Here is a 20,205-nt window from a genome sequence, read left to right as displayed (position 1 = left end):
GCAGATGGGGCAGGTTCGAGCCCCTTGGGGCAGATGGCTTGGCCTGGCCACGTTAAAATTAGTGCCCGTGAGCTGCTCTCCCCCGTGCTGTGAATAACCCTTGGCTGCAGGGCATTTATTAGTGAAATCTCTGCAAAGTGAAGTAAAATGATGCCAAGATCTCATACACTGCAGGGGTGGATGCCCAGGAGGGAGACAGAGGTGGGTGCTATGGTGCCAGCCTCCGAGGCTGCCCCTGGGTCCATCCAGCAATGGAGAACGGAAGAGATGGTTGTGATCCAAAGCCACGCTGCTGGCACTGGCTTGGGAATGGCAACGATCACATCGCCTGTTTTCTTCTGTTTTCTTACAAAGCCCTTAACCCGTGCATGCTACGTCTGTAGCTGGCAGCTTTCATCGGACTAACCAGTGGAGCTGGGGGGAAAAAAGCTCCCAGGCAGACCTGCCCTGCTTTCCCAGCTTGCGAGCTCATCTCCTTCACAAGGTGTGAAAATGTTTGTAAAAGCAGGTTGTCCCACTTCATAAAGCCATCGTGGCTTGTCATCTGGGGCGATCGCAGGCGCTCAGCCATTTGTCACACACATGGCCTGCTTGCTCACACCTTCCTCGTGTGAGAAAACCCTGACGGAAAGCTCGGCAGCCAGTATGAAATCCTGCTGAAGTTTTAGGCAGAAATCGTGGCGCAGAGACTGTGTCACGCGATGACCCGAGACCCCACGACGCAAATAGCACAAGGGCGACTGCCACAGCAAACGATCTGCAAACTGCCCATCAGCATCAAGAGGTTCTCTGGATAATGGAGAATAATGAAGAAGTTTCTCCAAATCAAAGCCTCTTCGCTGACAACCTGCAAACAGAATTGCTGCCTGAATTCATCCCGTGAATCCCCGGCCCAGAGGAGCTTGCTCAGATCTGATCTGCTTACAGAACCGGAGTCAAAACTGGTTTAGAGAAACTTCCCCCTTTCAAACACCGGCACGAAGACTCCACAGATGCCTCCCAAGAGGTTCACTTTCCACGGCATACTCACGTGCACGTCTCGGCTGTTCATTCCTACGGAAACTGAAAGCATCCCGTCTGCTCCCGCGGGTACCCAGGGCTCTGGCTGAAGCTGGTTGTCACGAACACTGACCGCTTTGCCATACAGCTTGATCTCACGTGGGCCCTTCCTCTCATACCCATGGCAGATGAGGTGGGGAGGGGGCTGGAGTGACAAATCCCATCCAGGCAGCAGCCCGAGAGGCTGTGTCCTCAGCCGGGCACGTGGGTGGGCAGGGGCTGGCGATGCTCTAATTGCCTTCGTGCTCTGCTGGCCCCCAGCGCTGAGCTGCTCGCTCTTTAATGAGGAGAACTCATTAGAGCATTAGTGGGTTCAGCAGCTAATTGCTGGGGAGAGTGCGATCAATCAGGGGAGGCTCTTTCCTCCTTGGATAGAGGAACAGCACTTTGAAACCTGCCCTGCTTAATGACAGCGTGGTGGGGGACCGCAGCAGGCGACCCTCCGTGCTGGGGCAGGGGGTTTGTGCCTGCCATGCCGGGGGGTGCTGGGGTGGGTCCCTGACCCTGCCAGCCCATGTGCTCTGTCTCCCATCTGGGGTTGTCCATTCCAGACCAGGCAGAGCCCACCATGCCCAGGAGCAGGTCAAGGAGGCATCAGGAATGTGCAGGTGTAACAGACTTGGAACTTTAGATGGGAGAGGATCTGCACTCCCCCGCTGAGAAAGGGCACCCAAGGGAGAAGATGGAGGTGTCCTTTCTCCACCCTGGCTTCAGCGTGGCCAGCAGCCTGCTTACACTCACCACCGGGACATTGGTCTCAGCTGAGGGGCTCAGGAGTGGACACATGACAGTCTCCCAGTGCTGAATTCTGCCTAATTTGTCCAGTGCTCCTCACTGGGGTCTGCCAAAGTATTTCAATCTACTGCAAACGCTGCTATTCCTGTCCTGGATCTTCAGCTTGCTCTGACGAGGAACCTTCTTTCCACTCTTCAGCAGTCCCCACTGCTCCCATCCTGGGTACTCAGGTCAGCTTTTATTTAGAAGACATCCCTGAGAGAAGATGCCAAGCAGGCCTGGGACTGGGATGAGCTGTTGTGTTCTCCAGTGTCAACGAGTTCTCCGCGACGCTGCGTGACATGGGTTATGGACATGACAGAGCCAGTCAGTGTAGCTGCCACACAAGTGCACAGATTTATAAGTTGAAAAGCCTCAGGGGAACTGGGAAAAGAAAAAGGAACATGCATACAAAATAATTCTCTAACTTTCACATCATCTCCCTCTAGCTCCAAAGTCTCCCAGCAGCTCTGCTCTGCACTACAACTATTAGCTTGACATTTTTCATCCTAAAGTTGAATGAGTTTGGAGTCAAAGCATCATCAAAGAAGTGTCTGAAATAATAACGTGTGTGTCCAGCTCATCATCTCCTCCTCTGTTGTTCGGTTACAAAACACTTTCTGTTCCAGTTGCCTGCTCGGCTCTGCCGGGTGCTAACTCTAAGCCGTGCACGTGAGGAGTTAGGACATCCTTCCCACATCGCAGGGGTGCTGGGGTCCTACACCGCGGGGCTGCACGCTGCTGCGGGGCTGTGGTGCCTGGGTACGGCTGTAAACACCCACCCCAGGCTCCTCTGCTCGCAGAGACGCGCGGTCCTGCTGACCACTTCACCCCAAAGCTCCTCTCTCTTTAAACAGTGGGAAAAGCACCCAGTTCATGGGAGTTTCAGTCCAGCCTTCACCCATCTGTGCCATCCACCACCGGCAGAAAAAAGTCCCCTGGCCCTTTGTCTCCCACCCCAGCAACCCTGGTGCTTCCCCTGCTGCTGTCCCCATTGCAGGAGCCCCTGTGAGCGTCCCCCCCTCGCAGCCCGAGCGCCCACCCCCCAGCGCAGCCCCCGAAGGGGTCAGAGAGAGCCTGCTCTTGGCAGGAGCCTCCAGAAGCGCGAACCCTGCGAGGGGGGCTGGGACGAGGGGCAGCATCTGGCGCAGATTTCTGCGCTTCGACAGCTGAGAGGAGCCGCTGACCGTATTTAACACGACCTCTTCAGCAATTAACCCCCCACTTTTTTTTTTCACAGCTTGTGCAGTCACTCTGTGGAAGGGGCAGAGGAGAGAAAAACAGAAAGAGAAGTTCCCTTTTTTTTCAATTTTTTTTTCCCCAAACTTTACCCATTCTGGGCATATGGCCAGAACGTAATAAAAATCTGTTATGTTTAGAACCAGCTTAGAAGCATATAAATAACAGCAGTTTGGTGTCGCAAGAGCTACAAATAAAGCGAGTTGTAAGTTCTCGGGTTTATCAACATCTGAAGGGGATAACGGGAGGTTTATAATGTCTAATTCAATTAAATACAGTACACTCCAATTTGGGCATATAAAATCTGCAATCATGAGGTATAATTAAATACCTTCCTGGCACTGTTGTTGTTTTTTTCTCTTCAAGCTAAAAAATAAAAATGAAGTGGATTTTTAATTGATGCGATGGGTGAATTCTCGCCCATTGCTGGATTTATAAGTCTGGGGAGGGGAACTACGACGAGTGTGGCTGGGACATATAAATACAGCTCTTGCCCGTGACCGCACATGGCCCTCCTTCCCCAGCAGAAGTGGGATGGAGAGGGGACTGCTCAGAGGAGGGGACGTTCCCCAGCACAGCCCCGCTCCCCTGCTTGCTTGGTGAGGCCTTCAGCTGCCTCCAGCTTCAGTGGAGACCCAGGCCAGACCAAGGCTGCGCTGCCTATCTCCGCTGCTAGCTGGAAAAAGACCTAATTCTTAATTGCACTGAGGGGAAAGTCCTCATTAGTGGGTTGCAAATGTGTCAAGCCCTCGGAAGAGCGCGGAAAGGCAAGGAGCCAGCCCCGGGGGAGGGAAAAAAACATGAATATTTGAAAGGAAAAGGAAGGGGGAGGTAATGCCAAGCAGAGCTGAAAGACCTCAGCCACGTGTGCCCGCAGAGAGCTCCCATTGCCACGGCTAAACGTGGAGCCGGGCCGGTGCGTCGTGCTGGGAACCGGGCAGGCTCCAGCCTAGCAGGGACACTTGCTGCGGAGTGAGGGTGCAGGAGGAGGAGAAAAGTTTCCCACTGCCTACGAGGGGCGGCTCTGCAGGGGGGTGTTCATCGCCACGGGAGGCACCAGCCGAGTCTGGCACCAGCTCCTGGCACGTCCCTCTGCACAGCCAACACCCCGCGGGAGAGCTGGGTTTCCTCCCACTCCCCTTCGGTTTTCTCTCTGCTGTCATCCCACGGGGAAACAGAGGGGAGTGATGAGGTGTCTGCTTGTGGTATGTGGATCTGGAAAATAAACACTGCAAAGCTCCTTGCCAGGGGCTCCAAACACCTGGAAAAAAGTGAAGTCTTCTGGGACAAAGGTAAGAGAACCGTAAAAATCCCCGTTAGAAATGGGGTACCCAAGTGAGGAGTAACAGAGTGAGATGCACTGGCAGGCTGTGGGGTTTGTCTGCCTACAGGGGCTGGCGAGGTGTGCGGGGTGGGGGTCTGTGCAGGGGGTCTGCGCCTGGCCCAGCCACCCTCACCGTCAGGCTGGGGCACAACACCACAGAGATCACCGGTGGTCTCCAGAGTGTTGACCTGCTCATTTAGGGCGCAGGTCTACATCTGAATGGTCTGATCCAAACAGGCCCCTGAAGGCTTCTACCTCCCCACCAGAGTTAAAGGAAGAGGGATGTCAGTTCAGGCAGAGGAGAAGGTTTCAGCCTGAGTCCCTGGGTGTGAAAAGCTCTGTGTGTCTACAGGAGAAGCCAAAGCCATCACAGAGAAGCTGATTTTGTAACTAGGAGTCGTTGCAGGTTTCATCCACGCGGACCTCTGTACAGCATCTGGTTTGTCACCGCTCAGGGAATGAGCTGCTGGAGCTGGGAGAGTCAAGGACAAGGACAAAGACACAAGGGTCCTGGCTGCAGGACTCAGGCTGGATAGGAGAGTGCTGGCTTGGGACCGAGTCAGTCGTGGAGACCATCTCACGTTGAGTTTCTCTTCCCAGCCCTCCCACACAAGCCGCGGTGTGCTGGTGAGGAGGAGGATGGGCCAAGCTTTGGAAGCGCTGTCAGTGTCAGGGAGAGGTGGGAGATGAAGGAGGGAGGGGAGGGTGGTGGGGCCGGTGTGGGAGAAACGGGGTGCATGGGAGAATGCTCCCTGCAAAGCGTACTGCAGGTCTGGTGAGGAACCCTGCAGGGGGAGGTGGGACCAAGGCAGAGCTTGCTGAAGTTGATGGCCGTAAACATAGCAGGGAGGAGGTGGAGGAGAAAGGGGTTATTTGTTTAAGAGCGCTGTTGGCACAAAAACAAACAAGGCTAACCCGATCAGGGATCGGTACAGCTCTGTTTCCAACCACGGGAACAGGGAGGGCCGGGAACTGCCCGGTGCCAGGCGAGGGGTAGTCTCTGCCTGCGTCCTCACGGGGAGCCACGCTCCCGCAGCCAGAGACACGCCGTGGGGCTGGGACAGCAGCTTGGCCCCAAAGCACACCCGGCACCAAACTCCTGGGCTCCCGTCCCTCTGTGCTGTTGGTTTGTGTGAGTTTGGAGCAACCCCTTGTCCTGGTGAACATATGTGAAGTGGTGGCCGAGAGGAGCCGGTAGATCAGCGTTGAGTGCGCAGGGGCTCTGTGGGGCTCGGCGGGCGAGGTGCTTGGTCCTGCGCTCCCCACCTGCTCTCTGCCTACGGCTGCGGTTTGGGATTGCTCAGATTTTATGGTGCGTGAGATGGGGGAGGCCAGCAGGTAGCAGGAAAAGAGGAGAAGGGATTACGGGCTGAAGCAGTGAGGAAATGCGGTCCATGGCAGTTGTGCAGAGCCTGTTCCTGCGCGGAGGAGCTGGAGGCAGCTGCGTTCACCACCTGGGCCGCCTCTGATCACAGCAGGCAAACTGCAGAATTGCAACGGCCCAGATGAAAGGGAAAAGCAAAGAGGAGAAGAAAAAACCCTCTTATCTGCTACGGGCAGTGGTGTCACATGCTCCAGATGGCACATGCAAGAGCGGGAGCTGTCTCAGCAATATCTTCCAACAGCTTCTGAGAGCAAAAATAGCTCCTGGTTTGTGGGAGGCAGACCCCTCCTGAACAGAAAGGAGGTCTGATGCCCTGGATCGCATTTTCTATAGCTCACAGCTTCTGCAGCAGCGAGGACAGGCAGCTGAAACCACAGCACCGAGGTATGGATGTGACCCACGCGGAAGGCTGGTGGGAGCAGCCGGGCTAAGGCAGAGCGGACGCGCAGCACTGAGTACACAGCACCTGAGCAAACACACATGGTCCCGTGGAAGGACGCAGAAAGCAACAACAAATTATCTCTGGAAGCTGACAGACATCCTGAGCCTGGCAAGGATCAGCGAGACACGGGGGAGCAAAGCAGCGGAGGGAGGCAGAGGAAATCCCGGTGGCTGTTAGCAGCAAAGCAGGGATGGCGCTGGCAGGGCTCCCGTGCGAAGCAGCCTGTGCCACCGCTGAAAACACATCTTGTCTGAAGGTACCCATCTGCTGGAGCCAACACGGTTTGTTAAAACGGCCCAGTTTTGCCCAATTTGCAATGGAAAGCACCTGTCTGGCTCACAGAGTTCGTTTGAAAAGAAAAAAAATAATTGTGCTGCATTCTCTGTAGAAGCACAGGGGGCATTTTTGTGCTGTGCCTCCTCCCCACCTCTAATGACGCTGCCCCAAAGCCTGCGAATTTACTGGGCCTGAGAAATACAGAGAGTTATGAGTCTGAAAGGAAGCCTGCATGAAAAGATCAAACCTCTCCCAGTGCCAGCGACACCAGAAAAGAGCAGACCCACTCCAAGTAAAAAGATTTTCTACTCTACCCAGGTTTTTTATTTGAACGCAGATTCTCTGGAAATAAACACACCCCAAAGCTTAAACTCAGGAACCCTGGCTCCGTCTCTGCGTTCTTGCCCGTGCTTCCTTTGCTCCCCTGTAAGCCCGGCACACCAAGGCGGGGAGCTTGGAGCGGCCGTCGGGTCCGGAGCCGCTGTGTCGGGCTGGACACCCCTCTCTGGGGACACCCCACTCTGGGGACACCCTGCTCTGGGGTCACCCTGCTCCAGGGACACCCTGCTCCAGGGACACCCTGCGATTCGGCCGAGCTGGAGCAGCCCCTCGCTGGGAGAAGAACCCCGGGGCACGGCTCCCGTGCAGCCAGCCCGCTGGGAATGCTGCCCCGATCTCCAAATCACCTTTCTTTGCGTGTCCCTGGTGTGGCAGGAATGCTCGATCCCAGGGAAGCGGGGGAAAGGCTGAGGACTGACCTTCCTCGCGGGCGCCGTTGCCTTCCCCTCCGCCGGGCGTGGGAAAGCCAGCTCCTGCGTTCCCACAGGCACCGCTGCTGCTTCACAACGTTTTATCAGTCCTCGGGGTTAAAAACCAAAATATTTGTGTTTAATTGTAGCGTCTTGTTTGTGATTAGGTTTCTGCTGACTCCTTTTAAATCACCATTCCAGTAACACTTTCCTTTTCCAAGGCAGACTCGTTTTTCACACCTAACCCCCTCTCTCTAAAAAACAAAAACACTCAAAATACGCCAGAAATCCCACAGCTTCACAGGTGGGGAGGGGGGTTCGGGTTCGCCCCCTCAGAGCAGGGCTGTGGGCAGCTCAGGGCGAGGCCGCCCGGCTCTGCCCATCGAGGGCTGGAGGCACCCCCGTGTCTGGGTATCAAACCCAACCGCTTTAGGTCCGGCGGAACAGAACGCTTCATTCCACTAACAAAATGGCTTTGTGTGATCTGACTTTTGAGGTCAGTGGTTGTGTAGCCCCAGCTTAATCCCCCGGGGTGATTTGGGGCAGAGTCGGCTCTGGGCAGGGAAGGGCTGATGCTGAGTACTCCCCCCACAAACCTTCACCAGCCTTGACCGACTCTTTGGAGCTGCAAAAGCTGATGGAAAATTAAACTTCACACAGATTATTTCAGCCTATAAAATATAACAGAATTTAAATGAACAAAATACACCGTCAGAGTCACTCTGGGACGGTGAGCCCGTGACTGGCGACTGGCACGAGCCAAGGGCGCTCGGGGGGAAAATGCTGCCATTAACAAATCGCGTACGCTTAAATTTCCACTTTTTCAGGCTGGCTGCTAAACAAATCAGACGGCAACACCCCGGGGTCCCAAGGCTTGCTGGGCTGTGCCCGTCGGCCGGGGGACAGCGCTGGCTTTGCCTGCAGCCCGGCGCGCTCCTGGCCCTTCCCAGCCTCTCTGCTGCGCTCCCACGGTGCCCGAAGGACGCGCCGGGCATCAGCGTGGCTGGGGAAAGGGGGGGACGATCGCGCTGGCCCTCCTGGCACGGCTTGGCACAGACCTCCTGTGGCCACCAGCCAGTGCCCCTGGCCCTCCTGGCATGGCTTGGCACAGACTTCCTGTGGCCACCAGCCAGTGCCCCTGGCCCTCCTGGCACGGCTTGGCACAGACCTCCTGTGGCCACCAGCCAGTGCCCCTGGCCCTCCTGGCACGGCTTGGCACAGACCTTGTGTGTCCTCAGGGAAGTCTTGAGGAGTTCATTCTTCTGCCCTTGATCATTTGTCCCCCGCTGCAGGGGGAAGCATTGTGAACCAGAGTGGGGAACAAATCCAACTGAGAAATAACCCCAAAAAAAGGAAGAAAAGGAAGAGGGGTTATTTTCAGCTGTCTCATTCCTTCAGTCTGGTTCATTCGGTGCTGGCTCAGTGCAGGGGCAGGGGTGACCTAAGATGGAGAAGGAGATGAGGACTGTGACCGGGACTTTGAGCTGACCCCATCCTCTCCCCTGTCCCGGAGCTCAAGGGGGGTTAGGAGCTACGCAGGGGCTGGAGCCGAGCCCAGGCACAGGTCTGAGCAAAGGGTGAGTCTGTCACTGTCCTTAGGAATAGGCAGCCATGAGGACACTCAATTATCTGGGCAGTTCATGGCTGCCTTTGTCCTGAGCGTTTGTAGCCCTCCTTCCATCACGTCCCCTTGTCATCCAGGCAGTCGATCATTCTGGAGCTGCAAACAATTGTGCTTGTGTACTTCTGCAGGGAGAGACAATTCTGGTGTTGACAGACACTTAAGGGCCCCTCACAAGAGATGCCTGCTCCTCTCTCCGTGAACAAAGGCGATGGGCTGTGCAGGGTGTCAGGGCAACGCTTCATCCATCAGGGTCCCCAGCTGTCACGCTCAGCGAGAGCAGAGGTTTGCTGAAGGCTGGTGGCGTGATCTGACCCACAAGAGGCCAATGTGGGGCTTCCCCTTCGTTCTGTCCCTCTGCTCTTGCCTTCTCCTGGCCATGGAGGATGCTCGTTGCTCGCTGAAGCGGGACAGGTGATGCCAGCGGCACGCAGACAGCGGAGCCTGGCAGCACAGGCTGTGGGGCAAAGCATCCCCATCCTGCCCACCCCAGCATTTCCCAAACCTTTCCATTTTCTCCGTGCCAGTGGCTCTTATGACAGGGACTTGCTCTGAGGGAGCAGCAGGAGAGCACGACTGTTTGTGCTGCCAGCACTCCCACTGCTGCCGGCACCCCGAAACCCAGCCGGAGCCCCACGTCTGCAGCCTCCGAGCTCCTGCGGCTCCGCGGGCTCTTCTTGCAGGCAGCTGTCTCTGCCCAGAGCAGCTCGGCTGCCCTGTCCTCGGTGGCACCCCGTCCTGCCAAGGACACCCCAGGACAGCGGCGTGAGCTTCCCAGCTCTGCATCTCTAAATAAAAGGTCTTAAAGACGTTTGTGGGAGAATGTGGTATTGCTGGGGGCTGGAGATGCTCTTTTCACATGTCAGCCCCTTCACAGACGTGGCAGGACCTTTCTCCCTGTGCTGAGGTTGTGTGGCTGCTTGCTCCTTCCTGCTGGGCACGTTCCTCAGAGCGGCAGCAGGTCTGCCCCGCGTGCAGCTCTGGGTTCCTAGGGAGTCTCGCAGTCCTTGAGCACGGGTATCTGCTCCTCCAGCCGAAATGGCCCCCTCAGGGCCTCTGCCCACGGAGATCCAGCGAGGAAGGATAACCAGGGAGGCGAGTCCAGTAGCGCGGGTACCAGCGGTGACAGAAACACCGATGGATGTGGAATGGAAGCGATGACACAGCCAGTCAGCCCAGCGCGAGCTGCAGCCGTGCCCCGTCACATTAATCTTGCCACGCTCTTCTGTGCTTCTGCAGAGCGAAGTGAGTCCTTCTGACAAGGCCCACCCTCCCCGAGACCAGCTTTTAAGCCTCTCCCAACATCCCGGCCTCCTGCCCATGCAGGCAGCACGTCCCGGCTCCTGAGCAAGGGCAGGAGCAGCCGGGAGATCCTCAAGGGAGCAGAGCCTGCGGCCAATGCACCCAGCACACCCCGCTGACCCCCGGCTCTCCGCCGTGCTCCGAACCTGGTGTGTTTCTATCAGTACTTAAAGCCCTGGCAGCCTGAACCCTTCACAGAAAACACCCCTTCTCCCCCTCCAGCTCACGGATGGAGCAGTTGGGCAGCACCGCGTCAAGGGGGGAGACCTGCAGCATCCCCTTGCAATACCCCCCCGGTGCAACGGGCTCCATCAGCCAGGAAAGGTCTCAGCTATTTGGTCTGTGATTTTACAGAGCGGTCACTTCTGAATCAGGTAAAGTGATCATGAGGACATCTGCTAACCCAGCTTGTCACCCCATGGCGAGTGATCTCAGCTCTGTTTGACAGAGCTCTGCTATAGTTAACTTCACATTTAAATTGAATTTACACTTACCATGGGGTGAATATCTCTGAGCCAAACTTCCCAATTTGACAAGAAACGCAAACCAACCACCCAGGCACGGTCCTGGGCAAGCGGCTCGGGGTGGGGGCTGGACGAGGTGACCTCCTGGGGTCCCTTGACACCTCAGCCACCCTGTGAACTACGACTTCAGAACCAAAGCTGGGCATTTGCTCTGTGGGTAAATGTCTTTTCCCCTTTATGCGTGTCCCTCTGTGACAGCATCTCGAGTTTGGTTTTAAACCTCGGAGTAGATATAATCCCATCATTTATGGAGCAACTCCTGTTATTTGAGGCACTGCAAGGATGTAATTTATTTCCTTCTCAAAGCCTGTTGTTCTCTAGAAACATGTGTGACATGGCATCAGGAGGACAAGGGATCCCAGAGGCCGAATACTCGGGGAACGGCGGGTTCAGAAATATTAAACACATTTTTCAGAAGGGAGGATTAGTGTTAAGATCTGTGCAGCGCAGGGGGATAAAATATTTAAAAGAATCCACGAAATGCATTCGACACCGGCACCGCCTGCTGCACAGTGGCAAAAGCAGCAGAGAAATCGAAACCGAATCCAAAAGTGCGTTTGACAACGATCCGTGGGAAACCTTCGCCAGAGCCCCGAGCAGGGCCGGGGGCTGGGGGTCTGCAGGGAAGCTGCACGGGGCCAGACCTGCGGGGGGGTCTGCAGCTGTAGCTGACACCAGCCCCGCGGAGCCAACACGCTTTCCAGCGGGCTGCGAGGGGCTAATGCTGCGCGCACGCCTCCGCCTTTGTAAGCTCAGATAAATCTGGCCTGAGGGAACATCAAACGCTGACTTAAAGCAAGTGCTTTTGATGCTTTAAACGAATCCCTTTCAAACAGGGACTGGAGAGGGGGAAGCAGCGCAGCCACGGCAGTGCCTGCAGACAAGCCCCCTCCCTGACCCCTCCAAGAATGACTTCAAATGTGATAAACATATTCGAGAGGCCAAGTGACCGATAGCTGATGGCTCATAAATAAATGCATGAGGCAGCCTTCCCTCTGCTATCCTTCTGTAACGCTGTTGGGCCCAGAGAGGCGCGTGCCCCCTCCTCCAGCCTCTTACCTCCGTGCCCTGGGCAGGCTCCCATCGCTCACTGTCCTCCAGGGTGGGCTGGGATGCCCCCGGACAGGGACCCCTGCTAGAGCAGACCCACCCCTACATGCTCCTCACACCCCACCGAGCAGGGCTGGGCTCCTCTGACAAGTGTCCGTGGCAAAGCGTGTTCCTCGGGATCCCTGTACGGTCACTGCAGAGCGTGGCCCCACATAGCCCTGGGCTACCGCGTGTCTGCAGGGGCCAGTAGAGGTGAGGCAGGGGGACGGGACCCTTCAGGAGATCACGTTGCCAAGCTGCCCATGTGATGGGACCCAACTGCCCTGCACCGAGCATGACCTGCAGCCTGCACTGCCCAGGCAGCCCAGAGCAGCTCTTGAATCACTTTGAGCCGTAAATTGTCCCCTAATTGGCACCTTGGGCTCGCTAAGTGCAGCCATCGGGTGCTGCTCGTACTACAAACACCATCCTCAGTGCTCGCCTTGCCCAGTGATCATCAGCAGGAGGAAAATCTGGGCTTTAACCATCCTGAATCAGCTGCTTTTAACTTATGATGGGGGTGTTCCCCTGAAGGCACTTTAATCCTCCCTGGTTATTAAATGCTCTTTCTCTGAACCACTTTTGGGAGGAACGAGAGAGCAGCGCTGCCTCAAGCCCTGCCAGGGGAACCAGGACCTCCTCCGAATCTAGTGAGACTACATGTGGACAGATAAGCAGGAGGTGACCCTCCCTTCCCTCCAGAGAAAGGAGCCCTCTGGACTGGCAGGTCAGAGTGGACGTGGGTTTTTGAGCCCATAAGCCCTGAAGCCAAATGTACCTGGAGGGTTTGCTCGTATCAGCCCACCGCTGTGACGAGGCCTCGATAAAGCATCACACGCTGCTGCAGGGACCGCAGCTGGCACAGGCAGCAAAAGGGGGGGAAGGAGATAAAATTGCTGGCTGTGGGCTTCCACATCCTGGCAGGTGCAGGCAGGGGAGGGGACCCCCCCCCCTCCCAGGCACCACCGTGTGCCGTCGTGCAGAGCCCCACAGCCCCCCAGGTGCCGGACCCTTCTGCCACGCACCCCGTGTGCGGGCGCATGCCCCCTCCCCAGCACGCTCCTTGGCTTTTCTTCTCTGCCTGCCCCTCTCCCCGCGCACAGCCCAGGCCTCTGGCTCTCCCTGCCTGGAAACGCTTTTCTCATCCCTGCCATCCCACAGGGGGATTTAAACGCGAGGTCACGGGAAGGCAGCAAGGAGGGCACGTGGTCCAGGCTGATCTGATGCAGGGGCGGATGCAGCCAGCACTCAGTTGCCTCTGGAAAGCCCGGGGGGAGATGTGCCATCACAATAAATAAGCAAGGCAAACCAGGCTGCCTGCAGGGGAAAATCCCAGACTGCCATAATGATAGGGCTGACGTGGAAAAGCTAACGAGGATTAGAGAAACTGCAGATTTCAAGTGGAAGATGACAGCAGGAGACATCAGCTACCCTGTATAGATCTGACTGCTGTCTTGTCAGGGTAGGCAGGCGGAGAGGGATGCAGAGATAACATTGTTGGGCACAAATGTCTAAAACCCCCAAGAAAAGGTGCTATTCTGGACTTGGTGTGGAGTGCCGCACAGGGCCTGGCTCAAGCTGTGTCCGTGGGTGAGCCGCTCTGGGACAGGGACCACAGCATAGCTAGGTTTGGTGCTGCAGAGGGAGAGGGCAGGCCAAAGAGCTCCCCTGTACAGATACTGAATTTTAGGAAACTATGTAAAAATGAGACAAGTTGTCAAAAAAAATGAAAGAAAAAGCATCAAAGAGAGGAAATCTGCCAAAAGCAAGAGGTGTTGAAACTGGTGGGACCAGCTTGGTGGCTCAGGGGTACCAGGTGCTTGGGGACGCCGAGGCCACAGGAGGGAAGGTCAGCGGTTCCTTTGTGTTGGTCTTTACTGTCAAAGTGCTGGGGAGACTCGTGGTTTTCTGCAGCAGCTCGATCAGAGGAGGCGAATCAAGCTGAAGTAACTGTGGGTCATATCAGACCAGGTGCCCTGGCTGGCATCCCTAAATGTACCCAGAGGAAAACAATCTGTGCCAGGTCCACATGATGCTGAACTCAGCGCTGGTGGTTACAGATCAGGAGGGACCTTGGAGCCATCTCTGACATCTCTAAAATCAGCATTCAGCAGCAGCCAGAAAACGAGTTGGGGAGAAGGCTGATGGACAACCAGGTCAAGGCTTGCAGGACGTCAGGAGCATCAGCCCCTCACCTCCTGCCGCGGGAGGGCCGGTGGGCAGACGTGCAGAGGACCTGGGGGTGACACTGACCCTTCACCACCACACTTACACCAAAACATGGGCTGGTGATGTCCTCCCAGGGCAGAGCCCGAGGTGAGACATCTGTGTCTTCCTTGGGAGGAGTCCAGCATACACACTTCATACATTTTGATGTGAAATGCTGTTTTGGACCAAAATAATCCTTCTGGAAAGTCTGAGGCAGGATGTTCTGTTCATCTTGAGCTGCTCTCAGCAACGCTTAGGAAAAGCAGCGTCACCCACGGTACAGAGGTGGAGACCTGGCCTGCCCGGGGCCGCCTCGCCGGGGTGCTGCACCCTGTGGAGGAGTCTCGGAGGGAGGCGGGGGCCAGCTGATGGATGGCTGCCTCAGCTACCCATGACCCTCGTGCCCCGGGAGCCACCGACTTCCACGGACAGTGTTCTTTATGAGAGAATTAAGCAGAGTAGCAGTCTTATCCCCACATCATAATAGCTTTTCCTAATGCCAAAATAAAAAAAAAAAGCTATTTCATGCTGTAATTACAAGTCATAAAAAGAGCTGTGCTGACAGATATGTGACACCCCAGTAAGTGCCTGTGGCAACCAGGCCCTGCTGACACCAATCACAATAACAACCCCAACAGTAATGAGTGATGAGGCTGTCCCTGCGAGCCCCCACATGGCAGTCCCATGGCAGCCCCGGCGTGCGGCGCTGCGGCAGGGGCGCAGGGACCCCCGCCACCCCGCCAGGCACTCGGGGTCCCCAGCCCGGCTCTGAAGCTCCCGACCCCAAGCCGTGCTGGCGCGGACGCCTCGGCACCTCGGTGGCCCCCGCAGTCCCGGTCCTCGCTTCTCCTCGCCATGAGGACCCAGCCCATCCCGCACAGCCCGAGCACGCTCGCACGTGGCAGAGACGTGTCCCTGTCACCAACATGCACACACGACCCCGGCTGTGCGTGCTGCCAACCCCAGGCCCCACAGCTCCCCAGCCCCAGGCTGTATCCCACGGTCCCACAGCTCCTTCCATCCGTGGTCCCCATGCGCCAGGCTGTGGGGACAAGCGGGTCCCCGAGGAGCAGGGGCTGCTGGGCCCAGCTCTGCCTCCTCCTGTCTGCCTCCCCTCCCGCGTTTGTGCCTACACCCCATCTCACTGCTTGCTCCCTCTCGCATTTGCATGTCGTGCATATTCATGAAAGATATGGCTAATTAAATATTAATGCACACAGTCATTGAACTTGCAATTAATCTGGAACTTGCGATACGTCTCACATCCCCCCCAACCTGGGAGGGGTCCCGAGCTGGCACTGGCTGCCAGAGGATGCCGGGGGGCTGCAGTCCCGGACCAGAGGTACCACCATATCCCCACTTTCACTGACCCCCTCTTCCCAGAGCCACCCTGTTGTGCAAGAGGGAGCACGAGGAGGATTGCGAGCTGCCCCTCCTGTGCTGGGGGAGGCCACGGCGTGCGACAGGAGCACAGAAATAGGGCAGCGAGAACTCCACAGGGTTCAGTGCAAAAGCTTTGCCCCCAAGTGGGGCGGATCTTACTGCACAGCTGCCCCCCACTGCCCCAGCCCCACGTGGGGGTATGGCAGGGTGAGGGTGAGGGCTCTGCCCCAGCCCCTCTGCAACCCCAGCGGGGTGCCCGAGGGGGACGGGTGGGCTGGAGCCCTCCCCTTGCTCACAAGCTGCTCCTCGCAGCGTCACTCCGCAGCTCCCACGGCTCCTGCAAACTTCCTCTCATCTCCACATGCTAACGGTGTGTCAGGAGCTTCTGCTTCAAACCACGTCCAGCCTGACAGTCCCTCCTGCAACGCCAGCCTCGGGCAGCGCCGAGACCGACAGAGCCGGAGCGAGATGGGACAGGGGGGCGGGGAAGGGGGGACGCGGGCGCGGGGCTGCGGAGGTCCCCAGAACGCACGGCAGGATGGCAGTGCCAGCGCCCCGGGGCACAGCTGGGTCGGTCCTGCCACCCATGGCCCCAGAGCCACGCACAGCACTCGTCCCTGGCCACGAGCAGCCCCGAGCAGGCCACGGCCCCGGCTGCCACCGCCTTCTCTGTTGGGCCGCAGCTCTCTGCGGACGCCCACACGGTCTGCGTCACACGGGTGAGGGCTGGTGGTTGTTGAAGGCAATGACGTTGTTTCCTTCCTGTCACTGGCTTAAAAACACCCAGTGAGCTGGTAGGTTTTATATCAGCGTCTACACAGAGGACCCTCCTGGTATGGTGGGAAGAAAGGCTTCCAAACCCCCCACAGCTCCCAGATGCAGCAGCGGAGGGAACCGGGCTGTCACTGCGGCTCCTGTAGGCACTCGCTACAACCCGGCGTGCTGGGAACATCCTGGTGGGCTCCACAGCCCCCCTTCGCCCAGCAACGGGCCGGCGTGGCCAGGCTGTAGGGCAGCGAAATCCCTGCTCCGGTGCCTCTGAAAACGCCGACAGGGGCCCTAGGGCCGCATCTGCCAGTGGCAAAGCTGGGCTGGGGGCCGTGTTCCACAGTGGCTGTGCAGCAGCACACACCGGAGGGGCAGCAGGCTCAGGGCTGGGTTTTCTTCCTCCTCGTTGTAGGAACATGAACATCTGCAGTATCCCCTGCTCTGAGCTGCTCCGCGTTCCTTCCTCGCGTTGCTCAGATGCTGGTGGCAGCTCAGCATCCCTTCCTGGGTGAACGCCTCGCACTGTGTGCCAGCGCCTTTCACCCCTTTCCTGCAGGCTCTGTTGGCCCACGGGTTGGTGGGTGCGAGGGAGCTCCCCGGGAACCCTCTGTAAACACCAGTGAGGCATTATGAGTAAATGGGACGAGTAACGGGGGTGAGGCTGCTCCCAGGAGCGGGGCAGAGCAGGAGCCAGGGCACCGCGGAGCAGCGCACGGCATCCATCGGTGTTCCATCAGAGCCAAAGCAAGCTCGCTTCACAGAATGATAATGCTGCTCCTGCAGGTGTTTAGACACTTTCAGGCTTATCGTGGCTTATAAATAAATATTTATTATTAATTTTATTCCTTCTCTGGTGCCAGGGTGCACAGGATAAATCACTGCTGCTCTGTGATGAAGGGTCCAGGAGCCAATCTTTAGCCTTGCCTGAGATTTATGCCCCTTTAAAAACAAAGATCCTGACAAAGAGACAGATTTCCTGGCGCGGAGGAACTCTGTTTAATTAGAGAGGTGATTCATGTTTTCAGTCACAGTTTAGCGCCAGGCCCTTTACAGCCAGCAGTAAAGCAGGAGGCTGCAGGTCTGCCAGGCCCTCGAGAACAAGCCCACCTCGGTTCCTCCGGTGCTCTGCAGGGACAGGGCACGGTGCCAGAAGCTCAGCTGGACCCAGCACCTGCAGACCTTCACCAGAGCCACCTGTAACCTTGTCCCGACAGATCTGGTGCGCGGGGCAGACAGACCCTCCCCTGCCCCAGGGATGGTGGCAACTCCGGCAGGGAAATCTTCCCCTTCCCCTGTCCAGCCAAATCGCTTCAGTCCTGGGCTGCTCCAGGCAAGAGCTTTGCCCTCCACGTCCCATGCTCTGGCTCCTGGTGTCCCCACAGCAAGTGACAAGGGGCTGTGCGGTGGGTCACTGCCGTCCCCCCGGCCACGGGGCTCAGCAGGCTGGGGGAGCACGTGGAGGCTGGCCCCCACGCTGGTGCTCTCCCAACTGGGATCAGCATCACCAGCACCCCGGGGATGGTCTGAGCATCCCCGGGCTGAGCAGATGCTGCTGAAAATCTGCCCCAAGCTTCCATGGCCGTGGGGGTGTTCGCAGTGGAGCTGGGTGTCTCGTGGGGGCCAGCACTGGAGAGCAAAGCTTTGGCCCTAATTCTGCTCCAAAGAGGGGGGAATGGTCCTCGCAAGGGGAGCAAATGCCTGATGAGGCCATGTCGTGCTGAGCTGGTCCCTGAGGAACAGGGACACCGCTGTGGGGTAGAGCCCGGTCCTGGCACACGGTGCTTGGACATGGGTTCAGCTGCTGCAGGACCAGGGCACGGCCCAGCCAGGACAGGGGCCAGCCCGGCGTCTTTCCCTTCTCCCCCCTTCTCAGCTGGGCATCTGGTTGGAGCGGTGAGAGCCAGCCACGCACAGGGCTACCAGCCACGCACAGGGCTAGCAGCCACGCGCACGGCTACCAGCCTCGCGCAGGGCCACCAGCCACGCACACGGCTGCCATCCTGGTGCAGGGCCACCAGCCGCATTTACGAGCCGTGCCTGTCTGGCCGGTTTCCGAGAGCCAGTGGCTGCCTTGCTCCCTGCCCTCCCCGCCATCACATCCCAGGCATCAATTTAGAAATAAAACAGACGTGGCACAGGCCCATAAAATTAATTAGCTCTCACTTTAAATTAAGCATCTCAAATGGGTGTTTCATGGAGGTTTAATTAAAAGCCTGGAAGTCGCACTGTGAGCGATGCTGGAGCCGCGCCGGCAAGGACGGGCTCGTTACTGTCCCCCCCTCCCAGAGTCACTTGTCCCCCCCTCCTGAGCCTGTCCTTGGGGTGGCACCTGCACCCTGAGCAGGGGCACAGGGGTATGCAGGAGGGACACCTGAAGTGCGTGGCACTCTGCTAGTACAGAGGGACTTCTCTGAGGCAGAGGGGATTTGGGGTCCATCCCCATGCTTGTGCGTGGCCCTGGCGACCCTCCCTCAGCACTAGGAGTATGCCCAAAGCATGCACAAACGTCACAAATGTTGAGAGGGATCAGGCTGGGGTCAGCTCAACATGGGACTTTAGGTCCATCGGGCATCACCTGAGGTCCCCTGGGTGGGACAGCTGATGCTGGGTGTGCCTTGGCTCTGTGCTGGCAATTGATGGGCAAAGCACCCCGTGCTGAGCAAATGTTGGCCGAGGGCAGCCCTCACCCCAGCGAGACGTGAGCCGTCACACCATGTCCCTCTCCTCATGCTCTGCCAGCAGGTCCCCTCCAGCTGAGCCTTGGCAGGGCTCCACGTGGCCGCAGCAGCACCCCAGGCTGCAGTTCACGGTCCCAGCACACCGCTCAAGCTTGATGCTGGTGAAGAGGAAGAGCTGGGGAAGGAACAGAAGGTTATTTCCAGCCCTGAAGAGCCCTGAGGTTGCTTAGCAGTGTATCCAAGCAACACTCCTTCTGATTATAGAGCTGACTCCTGCCCTTCTCCACCAGTCCTGCCTCGAGACCCTCGGGGAATTCAGGGCAGGGTACTGGGAGCACACAGCACCAGGAACGCGCTGAGGAGAAATGCATCTTCATCTCCCAGCCAGGCACACTCCTCCCCAGGTGCCCCCACAAACACTCACAGATGTGCTAAGGACTGGGGTGCCAAAAACTTCCTTCTGCTGGAGAATGGGCAGGTCTGAAAATCCAGCAGCTCTGAAGCACAAGAGCAAAGACTCCCTCTAGACCCCACCAGCTCCGCTAGAGCCTGGGGACAGGGGCCGCCTTTTATTTTATCTCATCCATGAACTATTTATGCTGGTTATTTTTTTGCTCTGCCCCAGCTCTCTGCTGAGCCATTCCCGCTGCTCAAACACCAGCCCCTTCACAGCACAGCCTGTTGCTACCCGGCTTATTTTGCACTAGAAATTTTAATCCCCGCACTGCTACTGATGTGCCGACACCGCCAGCGCCCCGGTTACTTCATCTGTATTTCGGGGGGATCTGTGAATCCTGCACAGCCGTAGCCAGGCTGCACCGCGCCGGTTTGAGCATCAGGCTCAAGCAGCTCCTTCCCCCTGGATTTCCCCCCCGCCATCTCCCTGGGGCTGGCTTCGTGACCTCAAAATCATGGAGACAAGTGGCCCTGGCTCCCAGCAGGACCCACGACGCCGTGATGCCCTGGATCCTCCTAGCCCTCACAGTGCTCAGCTCTGACTGCCCTGCGTGGTCTCGCTGGGGCCGGGTAAGTCAGCTGTGTCGCAGGTTTCAAACCTCTCCTTGTGTGTTCCCCCCTCGCCCCTCTCGTCGTGTGCTGTACTGTGGAGCTTGTACCCAGAGCCACCTCCAGGAAGTTTCACTGGGTGCAAAGCTGTGGGCAGGCTTCACCCGCTCAGGGCAAAGCCCTCTGGGTTTTGTCTCCTCTGCAACTGGAACTGCAGCATCCCACAGCCCCTGGGAACGGCTCCAGAGGAGCTCTGTGCCCATCTGGGCTCCTGCAGCCGCGGGCTGAGAGCTGCTTTTCTCTTGCGAAGTCCCACAGTGCCAGAGGGGTGTGAGATGCCTGGGGGCAGGTCCGGGTGCCTCGCTCACCCCGTGCAAACG

The sequence above is a fragment of the Nyctibius grandis genome, chromosome 29, assembly GCF_013368605.1.
Source record: "Nyctibius grandis isolate bNycGra1 chromosome 29, bNycGra1.pri, whole genome shotgun sequence".
Lineage (NCBI taxonomy): Eukaryota > Metazoa > Chordata > Aves > Nyctibiiformes > Nyctibiidae > Nyctibius > Nyctibius grandis.
The sequence above is the reverse complement of the archived record's forward strand: the minus strand, read 5'-3'. Positions refer to the sequence as shown.